General features: G+C 47.9%; 1 protein-coding gene across 2 annotated transcripts in view; it reads right to left on the reverse strand.

Moving 5' to 3' along the window:
- Window positions 1-17,054: 17,054 nt before the first annotated feature.
- Window positions 17,055-18,656, reverse strand: part of GFOD2 (Gfo/Idh/MocA-like oxidoreductase domain containing 2) — an 8,023-nt gene continuing 6,421 nt past the window's right edge. For both annotated transcript variants that reach the window (XM_075577123.1, XM_075577124.1), the window contains exon 3: window positions 17,055-18,656. This exon is cut by the window's right edge and continues 1,157 nt beyond it. The gene's annotated coding sequence lies outside the window, so the exon portion shown is untranslated.

Here is an 18,656-nt window from a genome sequence, read left to right on the forward strand (position 1 = left end):
TCCCGAGCCGCTGATCGGGCCCGGCTGATCGAGCCCGGCCGACGGTCTGTAAAAGAGATATATTGGGCTGGCAAGTTGCGCCCCTTGTATCAGGACTGCATTTTAAAAGACAATATTCCGGTGCTTTGTTTCATCTCTGGACATTTTATCCCGTTCTCTCTCTCAGTAAGTGTTTTGTCAATGTCAGTTTATTTTGCTCAACTTGTGTGCTCAATCTAGTTCCCCAAAATATAAAATTGTTGATCAGGTCAGTTCACCGTGACACTACCTTCTTTTGCCTAATGAATGATCCCGGTAATATATAAATGGTATTAAAAGTACCTAGTCTCCTGTGACAGGCTTTAGTCTGGTGGAAGAGGTGGGATCATTAGGCTTGGTCTATAAATTCCTGTGGGGGTTATAGTACAAAGAGGAGCTCATAGATTGTGAGCTCTCAAAACAAGAAATACACGTACGTACGATTTACACAGAGCAGGAGAAAGTACACTGTTCTTTGTCACTGAAGTTTAGTGCCCAAAGGCGAAGATGTCTCAGCGGTCAGGACGGTGTCGGTCCTGGGATCACCAGAGTCGTGACCCGGTGTGAGTGTTATGGGCTGCCAACGGACGGTCAGGCTAAAACTCAGCTCGAGGAGGATCTGGAGCACCACGAAGTCGGCATTGTTTCTCCCCTGGATATGGGGGCAACTGTGGCTACTCCAGCCCAGGACGTAACCCTGGATATCGAGGAAATTGCAGAGGAAACAGAGGACGAGAGTGTGGATGAGCCTGTGGTCCCTGCTGTGGATATTATGGATATCGTTACAGCCATGGCTGTTGGGGTCACGTTTGAACAAACGTTGCAGCTGATCGCGGCTGCCCAAGGTATTCAGGACCACGACCAGCCCGACACCCGAAGGTTTCTTACCACAGCTTTGCCAAGTTTGTGTATGGCACTGATGACATCGACGGCTTTTTGAAAGTCTTCGAGGACCAATTCGGACGGTTTCGTGTCCCAGCCCGGGACCAGGTCCTGCACTTGCCCCCCACCCTACTGTCAGGGAGAGCCCAGAAGGCTTTCCAGGGAATCCCGACAGTTTATGCAGAAATGTCTGCCTGAGGTCAGAGACTGGTTAGTTGACCACAAACCCAAGACCTACATTGAGGCTGCAGGAATCGCAGTATGCCAAGCGGGCACGTGCGGAGAAGGTTGCTCACTCTACGCCGGTCTGGAGAACCAAACCTCCTGGGGAATGCAGCCAAGCCCACAGAATTTGTTCATGAGCGGCGTTGCTGCCTGTGTCATCAGACCGGGCATCTGAAGCCTGATTATCCCGATTTGCACAGTTCCAGCAACTCCCCTCTGGGGCAACGTACCCAAGCGGTGAAAGTAGTTGCCTACGTGGGACTGGCACACACCTAGGAGCAGCGTGCAGCCATCCACCAGGTACAGCTGAGGACCCAGGCGGCAGTCCCTACACCATTTACAGACAGCAGTGTGAAGGACACAGACAGGCATCAAGTTGCAGCAATCAGGCTGCAGGTTAATGATGTCCGGAGGAAGCATTTGCGTCCGGTGACCATCGGAGATTTCCAGGCAGCTGGCCTGATCGACTCCGGTGCTACAATTACTCTGGTGCAACCTGACATGGTTAGCCCAGAGGATCTGCTCCCTATTCCAAACGGGGGACCTAGGTCAATCCAGGTCGCCCGGTTGTTTCTTCACTGGGGTGCTGGTTGAGGAGCGAGATATGTGGGTGTCTTGCCAGGGTTGGATACCAAGGTGCTACTCGGTAACGACCTAGGACACCTCGTCTGCTCTTTTGCGGAAGAGGAGGCTTCTGTAGCTGCGGTCACCAGGAGCCAAAGTTGGGCACTTGCCCAGGCAGGGGCGCCTTTGGTACCCCTGCCCACTGAGGAAGTTACTGTCCCCCTGCACTTGGGACCAACGAATCCTGAGGTCCACACGGAGACCAGGCAGGTAAGCCAGACCGAGTCTGTACTGTTGTCACGATAGCTAGTACAGGGTTATAATATTACACCAAATATCTTTGGGTTGAATTGAACACGACTAAGATATGATAAATTAAGTTTATTCCTTAACCCTTTCCGGTCGAATGTCGGAGTATATCCGACAAAATACTTTTGTAGTTCCTGTCCAATGTCAGATCGGGAGGAGGGAGGAGGGAGGAGGGAGGGGAAGATGTGGAGTGAGGCTCCGTCAGCACATCCCCCGCATTCCCCTTGCACCGCACTGATGCTCCCCCCCCCCCCTGCGCCGACCCACCCATCCCCAAAGCCCTGCCCAGATCCGCCCACCCCCAAAGGCTTGCGCCGATCTGCCCACCCCCAAAGGCCTGCGCCGATCCAACCACCCCCCAGCGCTGCATCGATCCGCCCCCGCCCCCCCCCCCCAGCCCTGCACCGATCGCTGCCAGCAGCCTGGCACCGATCCCCGCAGGCAGGCCCACGATGACTCCCAGCAGCTGACACCGGAGTTAGGGAGGTGAGGGGGAGGAGTGGTGTTAGTGTGCAGTGAGTAGTGAGTGTGTGCAGTGAGTGTGCGTTTGTGTAGTGAGTAATGAGTGAATGCATGTGTGTAGTGAGTGTATGTGTGCAGTCAGTGCGTGCGTGCAGTGAGTGCAGTGAGTGCATGTGTGCAGTGAATAGTGAGTGCGTGTGTGCATGTGTGCAGTGAGTGCATGCGTGCAGTGAGTGCATGTGTGTAGTGAGTGCGTGCGTGCAGTGAGTAGTGAGTGCGTGTGTGCAGTTACATAGTTACATAGTAGATGAGGTTGAAAAAAGACTTCCGTCCATCAAGTTCAACCTGAGTGCGTGCATGTGTGCAGTAAGTGCGTGCATGTGTGCAGTGAGTAGTGAGTGTGTGCAGTGAGTAGTGAGTGTGTGAAGTGAGTAGGGAGTGAGTGTGTGCAGTGAGTAGTGAGTGCGTGCAGTGAGTAGTGAGTGCATGTGTGCAGTGAGTGTGTGCATGTGTGCAATGAGTAGTGAGTGTGTGCAGTGAGTAGTGAGTGCGTGCAGTGAATAGTGAGTGCGTGCAGTGAGTAGTGAGTGAGTGCGTGCATGAAGAGGGAGAGGGGGATTGGCCCGGTATTAAAGGGGTTGCATCCCATATGGCCACCCCTGACCTCACCAGGGAGGCAAGGGGTTAACTGAACTACGGTCCAGGAATGTGGTTTGCACCTTGCTATGACATGAAAATGTATGTTCCCCTGTTGTAATGCATTTCCCCCATGTAAGTGTCTGGGCCACACACACACTGGGATCCATCTGGGAGGACAAGGGTTAATGGGTAGATAGTGATTATAGCCCTTTGTTTAATTTCCCCGCCTTTTCAGGCACCATTTTGCAGAGTCCCATAGGCCGCCATTGGAGCTCCATTCATTTCAATGGCGGCTCTAGCTGTTTTGGACCTGTTTACCTCGAAGACCAGCAGGTGGCGTCCGAGAGCAGGAGCGGCGGTTCCCCATTGTAAGTCAATGGCCCATTGACTTCAATGGAGATTCCTCGACGGCGATCTCCAGGAATAGGTTGGCAGCCGTCCAAACCGCAAAACCGCAAAACGGATACTTTATCTGAAAAAGAGCTTTCATCACGATTAGTTCAAGTTCAACGACAAGTGGCGTGGGAATCTTAGGTTCTAGGGCACCCAGGAATAAAATTATTTTTGCCCCTAGCTCCTAGGCCTCCCCTCACTTGACCACCACCGGGTCCAAGAATCCAGGAACCCCGAAAAGGGTCGTGCTGGCTGAGCGGGTCGCGCCATCGGTTTCTATGGCGGCGGCAGAAGCAGCACGAGAAAACGGCTAAGTCCGAAACCCGGAAAATCATAAGCCCATATCTCCGGTTCTGGAGGGTCCAGAGGGCCAAGGTTTGGGGTGCCTGCAGTCACTGTTCCGGCATGACCACAGAACCATTCCCGAACCTCTCTGACCAACCCGACGGAGTATGGACCACCATAAAGGTTAGTGAGTTTTTCCCATAGACTGCAATGGCGGCCGTTTCCCATCCCTATGGCGGAGAAGCCCCATAGGCTTCAACGGCGGCGGTGCCCCGTTGTAAGTCTATGGCGGCAGACTCCCATAGACACCAATGGCGGAGGTTCACCATTGAAAGTCTATGGCGGCGGAGCCCGTTGTTTTCAATGGGGAATAAGTGAAAAACTGAGATTTATTCTAAAGCGGAGAAATTTGTATTAAAAGAATAAACAGTTTATGTTGTATTTGTGTATCTCCAGTTCTGTAGGTCGCAGCGGGCTGAAATTTGGCCACTATGGTAAGTCAGTTTCGGCATTAAGAACTGGGCCATTTCGACCCGCTGGACCAAACCAAACCGGATATTTTGATATGGTTGTATATTCAGAACCATACTGTATTTCAAAGCGGGGACAAAAGCCCGCAAAGATTCCTGCACACTAAGGAATGCAAATGGTCAGGGGGGCGACCCAAAGTCTAAGAACCAGGCCCTGATCAAAAGACTCAGCCACTCTAACTGTTTACATGAGGGCGGAGAAGCATGAAGCTGGAGTGGTTTGTAGGTGCTATAACTCACACCTACAAACAAAGAATATCCTGCCAGATACCCCATCTGGCAGACTACCCGGCGCCACTGATTTGGGTGTGGGGCTACAGAAATGAGACCCTCAGGATCCCAGTACGCATGTGCCATCTAGCTGGGGGACATGAGTTAATAATGTTCCCACGTTTGAGATTGGGTGCAGTTAATTGTTCTCCAATAGTCTGCACTAGATAGTAAGAATAGGGTTGCAAAGATATATAAACTGTTGTCAACCCTACAGTCTTTGTCTTTTTGATACATCTTGATTGTTACCTGATTGCTGGAGAATTGCTATGTGACTACTTCTTCATTCCAACCCCCAAGTAAGTGTTACCTTCTTGTCTGTTAATTGTACTATATTGCTGTGTTCACCTATCTAAGGAATAAATATACTTTATTATATCTAAGCCTCGTTCAGTTCAACCCAGTTATTTGGTGTATATTAGATCTTGTTATAAGTTACTGTGACAGTGCATGTTTGCAGTGAGTAGTGAGTGTGTGCGTGTGCATGTGTTCAGTGAGTGCATGCATTGTGTGTGCAGTGAGTAGTGAGTGTGTGCTGTGAGTTTACGTGCAAAAAAAAAAAAGCTGTTTGTGTTTTTTCCCCCCGAAAATTTCATTAGACCTACTGGCGCACTTAATGAAAATTTTATTGGACCGCAAAGGGTTAAAGAAGGTAAACACACAAGATTGCACAAATAACATACAGAATATGGACACTTACTTAGGGTTTGGGGCAATGAAGCAATCAGGATCTGGATTGGCAATTCATTCACGATACAGGATACAAAACGAAGTCACAACGAAGACATTGTGTATAGGGTTTACACTGGTTTATATAGGATTCCAGCCCTATACCTTAGCATTGGGTGCCAGGCATTGGTTAACAATTACCTGCACCCAATCCCTTTGTGCCAGCAAACGTGGGCAGCATTCTTGGACCATGCCCCAGCTAGTTCGCACATGATCACATTTTTCACTAGCCCCACACTAAAGGAAAGGCGCCTTACAGTCTACCAGACTTGTATCTGGTCAGGAAATCCTTTGTCTGTAAGTGTGAATTACAACACTTACAGACCACTCAAGCTCTGCATTTCTCCGCCCTAGTGTACACAATATGGTGAAGCCTTTGATGAGGGGGTCTGTTGTAGACGACTGGTCGCCCCCTTGAGCATTAAGATTTAGCAGAGCCAGTATCTTTCGCGGACTTTAATACCAGACCCAAAATACAGTACATTTCTTAATATCTAAACATATTAAAATAATCCGTTTGACTGGGCCGAGCGGGTTGAAACTTGCCAGACCCTCATGCCGGAGGGGACTCTCCATGGTGGCCAAGTTTCAGCTCGCTGTGACCCACCGGACCGGAGTTACACAAATGCAGTTTAAAAAGCACATTTACAAAAGAGGCTTTTTTCTGCCATGCAAGTCAATGGCAGAAACCCAAACTTTACAATTACCTTGACCCCATCCTGTTGCTCCGAGAGGGTCGGTATTTGCCATGCAATCATGCCGGAACTATGACTACATGGTGACCGAATCTCAGCCCTCTAAGTTGAACAGAACCGGAGTTATGGGTTCCATGTTTCTGCTCATTCTGACTTAGCCGTTTCAAAGCCACACGGCTTTCCTCCATTAGAAGCAATATGGCCGGCACTGCCATAGGATTCAATGGGACCTCCGCTACCATTGAAGTCAATGGGAAACACACACTTTTTTACAGTTAACCCTACTCCGTCCGGTTCAGGGGAGAGGGCTGGAAATTGCCATGTAGTCATGCCGGAGCATCCTTGCCAAATCCCAACCCTCTGGTCCCCACAGAACCGGAGTTATGGGTTTTCAGTTTACACTGTTTTCTACTTAGTGCTTGAAAGCCACGCGGCTTTCTCCGCCATTACAGTCAATGGTGCGACCCTCGTAACGAGCGCGACCCTTTACCAGGGTCATTGATTATCGGACCCGGTTGGGGTCGAGTGAGGGGGTTCCTAGGATCTAGGAGCAAAACGAATTTTATTCCTGGGTGCCCTAGAACCTAAGTTTCCCACACCAATTGAACATGAACTTGACCGGGGAGTGATCAAAGCTCTCTTCAAGATAATGTTTACGCTTTTGCGGTCTGCGGTTTGGATGGCTGCCAGCCCGTTCCTGGAGGTCTGAGTCGAGGAATCCCCATTGAAACACATTGCTCCATTGACTTTCAATGGGGAACCGCCGCTCCTCCTCTCGGGCTACAAAAACGGGCCCATATCGTAGTATTACATGGAGCTGCAATGGCAACCTATGGAGAGACTGCAAAATAGAGCCTGCAAAGGCGGGAAAAAGGAACAAAGGGCTATAATCACTAAATTAACATTAACCCTTTCCCTCCCAACTGGATCCCAGTGTAAGTGTTGGTGCAGACACTGGAATGGGGAAAATACATATTCACAAGGGAATACACATTTGGTGCTGAAGCAGGGGCATTAACACAGTACTGGACCTCAGTCCAGTTAACCCCTCGCCTCCCAGGTGAGGGCAGTGGGTGCCAAATGGGGTGTAACCCCTTTAATACCGGGCCAAACCCCCTCTCCCATGACAACTGTGTCCTGACCTCCCTTCCAACATACCTGTTTCCCCATCCTTTGACTTAGTGACTAAGGATGAGTGGCGGGAGCTAGGTGCATGGTTCAGCAAAGCAGTGCGGTCTGATCCCAGCTTAGAGGGCATGAGACTTCGGGTGTCCGAGTCTGTCTCTGAGAGTGGGTCAGATCGGTATCTCTGGGACCGTGGGCTCCTGTACAGAGAGCATGCCCCTGATGCTCCAGACAGAGTATGGACAGATAGGAGACAGCTAGTAGTTCCCAGGGAGTATAGGCAGCAGTTATTGCAGGTAGCCCACTCCATCCTACTAGGAGGACATCAGGGGTCACCCGCACTAGAACCTGGCTACTGCAGCATTTTTACTGGCCGGGGGCATCAACAGCAGTGGCAGATGTATGCCACTCCTGTGATGCCAGGCAGCGAGTAGGCAAGTCGGGCGACCGTGTGAAGATCCCCCTGAAGTCACTGCCGGTGATCGGTGAACCTTTCCAGAGGGTAGCAGTAGACATAGTGGGACCCCTTCTGGTCCCTAGCTGGATGGGGAACCATGCTACATCCTCACGGTGGTTGATATTGCAACCAGGTACCCTGAGGCTGTGGCACTTTCATCCATTTAGGCTAGAAAAGTGGCAGAATGTTTGATAGGGATTTTTACTTGAGTAGGGTTCCCTAGTGTGATTCTAACTGATCAAGGGACGCAATTCATGTCTGAATTGCTCCAGTGTCTCTGAGCTACGTGCGGGGTGATAGCCCTCCATACTGCCCCTTACCAACCCCAGACAAATGAACTGTGTGAGAGGTTCAATGGTACCGTGAAGCAGATGCTGCTAGCCTTTGTAGAAGCTGAACAGAAAGACTGGGATATTAATTTACAGCATTTGCTGTTTGCATACCAAGAGGTACCGCAAGAGTCTACCGGGTTCTCACCTTTTGAGCTTCTATATGGTCGTAGAATCCATGGACTGCTTGACCTGTTCCGTGAGGGATGGAAAGGGCAGACTACTGATACTGATGCTGCTGTTCTACAGTATTTAGTATTGCTCAGGGACCGGTTAGAGATGCTCATGGGGTAGCATAAGCTAACTTGAAGGATGCTCAGACCAAGCAGAAGCGTTGGTATGACAAAAATGCCCTTAGCAACGAGTTCATCCCTGGGCAGCAAGTGCTTATTCTGAAGCCCACTCGGCAGAACAAACTCATGGCTGCCTGGGTTGGACCATATACGGTAATCCGGTGGATGAACGAGTGCAACTATGTTGTGCAGTTAGATGAGGAGGCAGGTAGGACATACCATATAAATATGTTAAAAGCATATTTCACGAGTGAGCCATCAGTGCTGGCTATCTGTAGCCCACCGATGGGGGACCCGGCGAGCCAAGCTCTGCCAAATCTCCTAGGGGAGGTTAGGAAGGGGGGCACAGTAGAGCAGGTAGAGATAGGTCCCCAGCTCGAGGCACCCCAGCGGGTGCAGGCACAAGCCATGTTAGAACAGTACAAGATTCTGTTCACGGATAAGCCGGGCAGGACCCATATTACTGATCACCCAGTCCACACCGGGGATCAGAAACCTCTGTATAAGAATGCCTATCGGGTATCTGCCAAGGTGAAGAATAGCATAGAGGAGGAGGTAGAAGAGATGCGGGCCCTAGGGGTAATTGTGCCGTCTCAGAGTCCTTGGGCTTCACCGGTAGTTTAGGTACCCAAGAAGGATGGGACAACTCGTTTCTGTGTTACTACCGGCAGCTCAACGCTCAGACGGTGTCGGATGCTTATCCCATGCCCCGCATGGACGAGCTATTAGATGAGCTCGTGTGGGCAAGGTATCTGACTACCATGGATTTTTCCAGGGGGTACTGGCAATCCCTTTGACCCAGGAGGTCAGCTGTCATCACTCCGAGTGGCTTATATGAATTCTTAGTTATGCCATTCGGGATGAAGAATGCTCCGGGTACCTTCCAGTGCCTGGTGAATAGGTTACTGGAAGGGATGCAAAGCTTTACAAGGGCATACCTGGATGACATTGCTGTGTTTAGTAACTCCTGGGAATCACATTGATTACATGTATCAGCGGTGCTGAAAAAGATTAGGGAAGCAGGGCTTTACCTCGGGCATAGAGTAAGGGGAGGGCATCTGAAGCCGGAGCCGGCTAAGGTAGAGGCAATCATCGAGTGGCCAGTGCCCCGAACCAAGAAACAGGTTATGGCTTTCTAAGGCACTGCTGGTTGCTACAGAAAGTTTGTCCCCCAGTATAGCGCCCTGGCCAAACTCCTGACTGACTTGACCCAGAAGAAACTCTCGGTTCTGGTTGTTTGGTCTCCCGCTTGCAAGGGGACATGCCAGGCTCTGAAGTCTGCCCCGGCTAGTGCTACCATCGTGGCAGCACCCGATTACAGCAACCGATTCCTGGTACAGACCGATGCCTCAGACTATGGTGTTGGCACTGTACCGAGCCAGGTAGGTGAGGATGGGGAAGAACATTCTACACTTATAACTAACCTGGAGGTTCTTACAACCAAAAATAAAACAAGATCATGGTCTTTAAAGAAATCTTTATTGATGAACCCACAAACTCTCCAACTAATGGAAGAGGAGCTCGTCCAATATTTCTAAATAAGAGGTGTCCTCTTTCACCCTTTGGGAGGCACATAAGTCAGTGATTAGAGGCAAGTTGATTGCTCTGGCTTCTCAGGAAAAAAAAAGAAAAAACAAATTAAATTGAAATACTAGCACAAAAAATATCAAAATTAGAATCTATCCACAAAACAAATCCCTCCCAGAGAAAATATAGGCAAATCATTTCAGTAAGAAGCCAACTGAATCTTCTGTTGGTGATAAACGCAGAGAAAGCTATACGATGGACCCAACAGAAACACTATTGCATGTTTGCACGTAGGTTAAAACAAAAACAAGCAAAGACCAAAATTCATAGTGTAACGGGTGGACCCCCTTGTCTGACCCACCCAATCTCACATTGGCCGGTCTGGTCTAACCGGTCCCCATTACGTGATCGTGTATGGTGGTGCACCTGCAAGTAACAGGACTCCTGAGTCTCCCGCTTGATGGTATTAGGGGATGTCATCAGGACAGGTAGCTGAGGTAGTGGGTGCGAGTCCAACTTACTTCATGTGCAGCGCCTCCACCTCATCAGGATCTGTGCTTCCGCAGGGAGATGGTCCTGGCGAGGAACTCCTTCTTGGTGGTGCCATCCACTGCTGAGTAACTTCACACTCACACAGTGGATGTATATGCGAACAAGACATCTTTATTTGCATGGTATGGGCCAGCTGCCCCTCACAGATAACAGCTCAGCCGCTCATCTCTTTGCAGCACTCCATTAGGAAGGTCCCTTCTCCCTAATAGAGCTGCTTTCCACCTATCCTCTCAGAGAGATTCCCCAGCTTCTCTGTCTGCTGTAAGCTCCTCTCTCTACCTTTGCATCTCTCTCTTGAGCTGCTCTGTCTGTCAGCTCCTTTCACTCTGCTCAATGTGCTGCGTATGCTCAGTGACTCACAGCTAGCATGAGACACTGCAACACTGTTGCAGACCTTCACGTGCCTCTCACTGAACAGAGGCAGCACAACAACAGGAAACTGAACTTCTAAGGCCTCGTTCAGGGTGCCAGCTGCAGGACTCGGAGGGAGGGCGGGAGGGAGGCAGTGCAGCAGTTTGCTGGGCGATCTGTGTTTATCCCCCAGCAGACTTTTCAGTGTTGGGGAGGCGGCGGGGTTACACACAGCAGGGTAAGTATCGAGGTTGCAGTCATGAAATAATTCTGAAGAATGATTTCATTGGCTGCCTAGGTCCCTGTGACGCTGCTGCAGCTTCAATAAATGAAATTTTCGTATATTGAAACTGTAGCCAGCTTCAACTCCTGGCTTCGGAGACAGGGCGGTTGCTACCCTGACAACCAGTATTCAAATTGAATACTTTGTTTCCCACGGCAGCACGCACAGCAGCACGCCCTCCCTCCGAAGCCAGCACCCTGAACAAGGCCTAACTTTAGGCAGTGCTGTGTCTTATATCACCCCCCTGAGAACAAACCTACTCTGTACCACTAAGTGTGGGCACATTGCATGTTGTCACTTCCTTTGTGGATATATGACACCTCACCAGGGTTTGAGAGCAAACCTCCATTGATTGTTGCTGGCAATCCTGCATACTTACCAGGTTTACTGCCAGCATGACAAAGAGATATGTACACCAATCTTACACATGGCTACATAGTCTATACACCAAAAACAGTCTGGTATCTTATAACCCTAAAATTATAAGTAAAGCATTTAGAGAATATTATGTATCCTTTTACAATTTACCTTGACCGGTGGGAGACTTGGTTAAAAATAAAAGAGCACACTTAAACCAAATGATATAACAAACCTTTAGAAAGCTATAGGGCCGCTTGAAATTCAGGAGGCAATAAAATACCTGAAAACTGGGAACGCCGATGATCCGGATGGATTCTCTAACCTTTATTATAGGCGGGTCACGGTAATGCGGTGGGTTCCGTTCTATGGTCCCGCCGCAAAGTGAAAATCGCCGGAGAGCGGAACCGGTGATTTTCGGCATCTGCGCATGTGCAACCTCCTTTCTGTGCAAGCGCGACCACCGTTCTGCGCATGCGCAACCTCTGCACCCCCCGTTCTGCGCATGCGTGACCTGGGCAGCCCCCGTTCTGTGCATGGGCAGACATGGGGGCCTCTTCCCGGTACCGCTGTATAAGCGAAACGCCGTTAAGTGGTCTGCCGAAAAGCAGGGCCCTACTGTACAATAAAAACTGCACAATACTCCTCCCATATTTAACAAAGCTATTTAATGAAATGATCCTTGGCCTTTCTCCACCTAGAGATATGCTACAAGCAACTATAGTGGTAATCCCGAAAGAGGGAAGAGATCTTCTGATGTGTTCTAGTTACAGACCCATTTCCCTATTAAATACAGATCTAAAAATATATGCAAACATTTTGGCCACCACAAAATGACTGAACAATATTCTTCCTAGACTAATTCATCCGGATCAAGTGGGTTTTAGCTTGGGCAGGCAAGCCCTTGACAATCCAAGGAGGACGGTGAATCTTATACATGTGGCGAAACAAACAGTACGTCCATCTCTTTTACTTTCATTAGACGCAAAAGTGTTCGATAGATTGGATTAGAAGTTTATGACAGCCACCTCAGAAAGAAAATATAAGAAAAGGCAAAAAAGCAATGAATATAAACGACTTCATAAGTAAAAAAATAGCAGTTATAACATAAACAATATCATTGGAAAGCATATGTGCAAGAAAAATACAAAAAACAGAGACTTTGCCAGATATAACTGGGACTAGCTGCCGATGTGCCAAAGGTAGTTGTTGAAAACACTTTTACTCTCCCACAAAGTCCAAAGCCTTCTCCGTCAGATGTTACCAAGTGGGTGGAGGGAGGTGGCTGTATTGGCTTGCCGTTCTTGACCGTGCTGCTGGGCTGGGGTAGTCGTCTCCTCAGTAGGCTTACTATCACGCTCGTTAGCTGGTAGCTGTTGTGGCTGGCTGGTGCTCAATCCTCCTCTCCAATCCCGGAAGTGACGTGGGGCTCAGGGCGTGACGTCAATTACCGAATTTAACGCTTGCCCGTTCGTGGTAGGATGTGTTCAAAGGCTGGCAAGTGTCCCTCAGGCTGATTGCTGCTGGTTTCGTCCCACAGAGCTTACAGTAATTGCTTGCTTGCTGTGTTATGGATTGGATCGTGAACCTCAGTAGACTCCTTCTCCTCCTATGCGTTTCGCCAATGAAATTGGCTTCATCGGGGACATTCCCTATATAAAAACGGTCAAATAATATTAACAAAATAATAAAAATAGTAATATTCGTGTTGAAATCCTATGATTTCCATGTTGCATGGATCTGTACTGTGGTACCCTTGGTAATTAGTTTCACCTTGTTACCGCTTTTGTTCTGTTATCTTCTACTAGGGATCTATGCACCTTTAAGTCCGCGCCCCTTCCCCCCGTCCCCCCCGCAATATTCCCTTGTTTCATATTGCATAGTTTCAGGAGGTTGAAAAAAGACGTATGTCCATCAAGTTCAACCTATGCTAAATTTAGACGAGATACTTTATCCTATATTTGTACTTAAAGTATATTGTCCAGAGGAAGGCAAACAAAAACCTCAGTGAAATATCATCCAATGATATCTCATAAGGGGAAAAATAAATTCCTTCATGACTCCAATAATTGACAATCAGGTTACTCCCTGGATCAACATCCTTCCCATTTGGTATATCCCTGTATACTTTTCCTTTCTAAAAAAAAAACATCCAACCTTTTGTTGAACATATCTATTGTATCTGCCATCACAGTCTCCATGGGTAATGAATGCCACATTGTAACTGCCCTTACTGTAAAGAACCCTTTCCTTCTGGTGAAATCTAATTTCCTCCAACCTTAAGGGATGGCCCGAGTCCTTTGTACTGCCCGTGGGATGAATAGTTCTTTTGAAAGTTCCTTGTATTGTCCCAGAATGTATTTGTATATAGTTATTATATCCCCTCTTAGACGCCTCTTTTCTATTGTAAATACATCTAAATTTAGCTAGCCTAATAAACTAGATTATCCATCCCCTTTATTAATCTGGTGGCTCTTCTCTGTCTGTCTTCTCTGTCTGGGTAGTTGCCCACCCCGAGTTAGATTGTTGGAATGAAAATGGCTTCACCTCGGGTTTGAAGCAGGGGGTCTCAGGAGATGATCTGAGTAGATTACAGCTCCGGGGACCAGATGATTCCCAAGATACGTCCATCTGAAGGGGCTGCCGGTAGCACAGAAAATTGTAGGATGTCACAGCGGATGACATGGCAGCTTCCCATTGGCCCATGCTCCCCAGAACCTTTAAACACAAGTGAGATAGAGGCAGCACATTCAGGTGTATCTCGGGAGCAGAGGGTCCCCAGAGCTGAAAACAACGTGGTTCAGCATCAGAGACCCCCTGCTTCTTACCTTGTGGGAAATATATATGTTCGATTATAAGGCAAGGTTTTATTCAATAAAGTTGAAAAGTACATACTAGCCATATAATCTGGCCCGCCCACTTTACGAGCCAATCAGCAGTTGATAAGGAAAAAAAGGATACCTTGCGCTCAATAGACACTCAGTCCATGTGATATACAGTCCTTAGATAATAATACAAAAATGCAGTGACCCGGCGCTAGAAGTGACAACAATACCCCAGTCCAATGACATGTCCATATAGATTGGGAAAGTTCTCTTAATGTTCCAATTGAAAACGAAGTGGTGGTTCAGTTGCTAGCTGGTGCTTCAAAATTCCTCCTGCAGTATAATAGACAAAGGGAAAGAAACCATTGCGCAGCCACAAGTACCAACAGGCGACCCCAAAAAGGGCTTAAAAGTAATAAACTTACAAAAGTATTGTGTCTATGTTCATTTGAGAGAATCTGTGCTTTTACCAACTTCTTCTCCTGGACCTCACGAATCCCCTGTGTTGTCAATCATACGTCAGCTCGCTCTCCTGTTAACTCACAGCCTGATCACTCAAAGGTGATCTCCGTGGGTTCCCGGAAAGGAAATGACATAGGAGATGATGGTGCAGATTGCTAAAAACTTTAATGACATTAGAAACAGTAAAAAACAGCCAAAGGCTTACTCACATAAACCGTGCTGTTACAGAACAACTGACAACGTGCCGTCCGCAGCTTGTTAAGGTGAGGGGTAGTGAACACTGGGCTGATCGCGCTCTCACTGCTCTCAGTTCCAGAGACTACCGCCTGTCTCCGCGCAACACACTGACGTCACGCGATGGCGCCCCCTCCACTCTCCTTGCTACCGGACACTTACGTCTCAACTCCTCCCTCTCCAAACGCGTTTCGTGACTCAAAGTGGTCACTTCATCAGTGGTCCACAGGCGGTCTCTGGAACTGAGAGCATTGAGAGCGCGATCAGCCCAGGTTGTACCACCCCTTACCTTAACAAGCTGCTGAGGTGTCCGGTAGCAAGGAGATTGGAGGGGGCGCCATCGTGTGACGTCAGTGTGTTGCGCGAAGACAGGCGGTAGTCTCTGGAACTGAGAGCAGTGAGAGCGCGATCAGCCCAGTGTTCACTACCACTCACCTTAACAAGCTGCGGACGGCACGTTGTCACAAGTAGATCTAATCACAAGTAGATTTATTATCACTTACATTGTAATCACAAAATTAATGGTCACAACGCTAAGCTTTAGGGTACCAATTCACTATTCATTCACAGTCCTTAGATAGTCCAAATCCTTGAGGTTGGATAATGGAGATTCTCTTGACTGACCCAATTCTTGATGTTCCCCCTAAATTATGGGTTAAAGAAGCACACCATTGCGCAGTACATCCGGACTGGTAATGTCTCTTATTAACAACACACTATGCCTACTTACAAGAATTTTCTTGTTGGATGTGGTTGAGAGGATCTGTGCTTTAACCCCTTCTTCTCCACTGATGCCACGAATCCCACATGTAGTTTCTCAATCTCCTGTGCCCTTGGTGCTCTCGGATGTCCAAATGACGATTGGCCCAAATGTGGAGAGTACAGCAGAGATAGTGTAGATTGCACAACAATTGATTAAAATACGGCTACAACAGCCAAACAGACACTCACATGATGGATGTGATATAAAATCAATATTAGGATGCCGTCTACAACTTGCACGGGAGTCCCCTTAGTGCCGCAGCCCAGACAGGGCGATCTCACCGCCTCTCAGCAGCAGACTCCAATACAAGGGCTCCCACCATTGCCTGCGGTGTGTTCCGGCGCCTATCTTGCTGACGTCACACCCTGTGCATCGCCTGCGTCTCTGGAGACTCCCCTGCCGACGGTTCCTCGAAGCTCCTCCCAGCCCAGCGCGTTTCGTGACGTAGGGACGTCACTTTCTCAAAGGAATGTGGAGCTATTCTAAATGGTCTCTATTTATACCCCAGAAGGGCATTAACTCCTGAGGAAGACGTCATCACGTCGAAACGTGTTGAGCTTGGCTCGTTAGCTATCTTGGAGGAGGGAAAGAAGCAGAGGGATTCCGGCGGTGTCCTCCGTTCCTGGTAGTCAGTGACGCAACAACCCGGAGGTGATGCCACCGAACCAGACGCACGCGAGAGTTGCAGCAGCGTATACCGAGGTGGTGAGAATCGCGACTCACCGAGGTGCCCTGCTGTTTACTGCCTTTCTGTTCTGGCTCTAATGTAAGCCTCCAATTGTGAGCTTTTGTTTATACATTTGTCATTTGATCTGCACCATGGTTTCTTTCTTCTCTGCCCGAGATTGCTGACTACCTGTACCTAACCATCCAGACTGAGACGATTAAGGTCAAAGACTGGCACACATGCTCCTTTTTCTACTTTTTATGTGAGTAGAAAAATGTGAGCCCCAACACTTTTATTTCACGGTTGTTACTGTATTACCCTATATACATCCTTTTTTTCCTTATCAACTGTCTTGTACGCAAGTTGATGAGATAACTTGCTTTGTGGGAAACCTCCGGCAACTCCATTCTGTATTGTTATCACAATTGGATCACGTCATTGTGCGGGAGCACTGTAATTCATTTTCGTCACTGTCAGAGCACAGTTTATTATTTAAAGTTATAGGTCAAGCGCGGTTTAGTTTAGGGTGTTTTATTTAGTTTTTATATTATTTTATCCAATCAGCAGTAGGATGTACGAGGTAGGAGGGTAAAACGGAGGAAGCTCCACCGTGGGTGCCTGAAGCAGCCATGTTGCTGGTGGCAGAAAGCTCTGAGACACACACACACACACACACACACACACACACACACACTGGAAACTTAAAAACCCAAAGACAAAAAATGTTTTTGAAGAGAGAGACAGACACAGATAGAGACACACAGACAGAGACAGAGATAATGGAAACTTAAAATCTGAAGAAAAAATAAATGTTTTTGAAGTCTGGAATTTTTCATTTATTTTTTTATTAACTACAGTTACCCGGGGTGTAGAGTAATTTTTTCCAGGTTTACTGAATCCAAACAAATGTACTTCTGTTTATCTGCTTGACTAATGACGACTTTATAATTACTCTACAAACAATGGACAAAACTAACAACAATAAACCTCTGGTTTTGAGGATTGACAAACTGTTCTCAAAAGATGTTAGATAAAGACCGTAACCCCCATCACCCCATACATGGAATAGGTACAAAAATAAATTAAAAGAAAAAAACACGACTCCCACATCATACATGTAACCTACGTAACATGCCACCCGTCCTCAGTTCCCTTTCGTCTTAGCAGAGAGACAGCCACTTTAAAGTACAGGTAGGTATGAACGTGGCAAAGAATCTCATACATGAGGTTCTATAGTGATATGTTTTGTCTATAGCACAATTCCAATATACCTTACTAGAGAGAGACCCATCCCTCCCACTCTCAGAACCAAAAACTGGAATATATAGTTAGTTAGAAGGCAAAAAGATCTGTAAAATATCAAAACACTGCATCTAAACTCTTTTTTTGCGTAGGCAAAGCCGTAGGTTTAAAGGTATTACACAATTTAAAAAAATAAACCACCTTTCAATGTTTTATAAAAGCACACACACTGCAGGAGCTATACAGCATGAAATCTACCAACACACAATTAAGGTAAGCCTGCTGAAAAGTAGTAGGCAGCTATCTATTGTGTAATTTCTAATACTGGGTGGATGATACAAGCTGTTTGCATTGAGATTTGCTGCTGATCCTTTTGTCTCGTGTCTTCTTTTTGCTACACACATGGGGAAGGGAGAATGGTCACGTTTGTGCTGTGCCACAAGAAGCAGAAGCCATAGGCATTAGTAATGAATCCTAACGCACTTCAGCCTTCCTGTGTGAGATCACCCAACATGCCGCCAATTTTATTTTAGATGCCATGATGTGTAGCATCCAGGGTTGCCACCACTCCGGGTTTTGGCCACGTATCTCCGGGCTACAGGTTTACCTTGTAAACTTCCGGGTGGCGGCCTCTTCTGACATCTTCCCCCCCACCCCCGCAACTGCTGTCAATATGGCTGTGCGACGTCAAATAGCACAGCGTTGCCATGACAACGGGACGTCACGAGACATCGGCGCCATAAGGTGCTCCATTGTTATGGCAACATGACATCACGTAGCGTCCGGTTTTCATGACAACGTGGCGCCATGCAGCCACATTGACAGCAGTTGTAGGGGGAGACGCTACCGCCGAGGGTAAGAACTAAATGTAAAAATGTTATTGGTAGAAGGTGGAATCCCTGGGAGCATCCCTAGTGTGGGAGTATTTTGGAGCACTGTGTGTGTAAAAGGGTTATTAGCGTGCCTTGAAAAAGGTGAAGTTATCCACTTCAGTGTCCCGTGGCCACAGTATAAAATCACAAATGACACACTAACGGCACTTGTTATGTACCACCCATCTCCACCCCCTTGAGCACCATTTTTGTCAGCAGGAGGAGGAACGCAGTCATGTGACGGGACAACTCCAGAAGCACTGAAGTGGTAAATGTAGTGTTCAAAGTAAATGAAACTGTAAAGTCTTGGCTGTAT

Source organism: Ascaphus truei, chromosome 19 (assembly GCF_040206685.1).
Source record: "Ascaphus truei isolate aAscTru1 chromosome 19, aAscTru1.hap1, whole genome shotgun sequence".
NCBI lineage: Eukaryota > Metazoa > Chordata > Amphibia > Anura > Ascaphidae > Ascaphus > Ascaphus truei.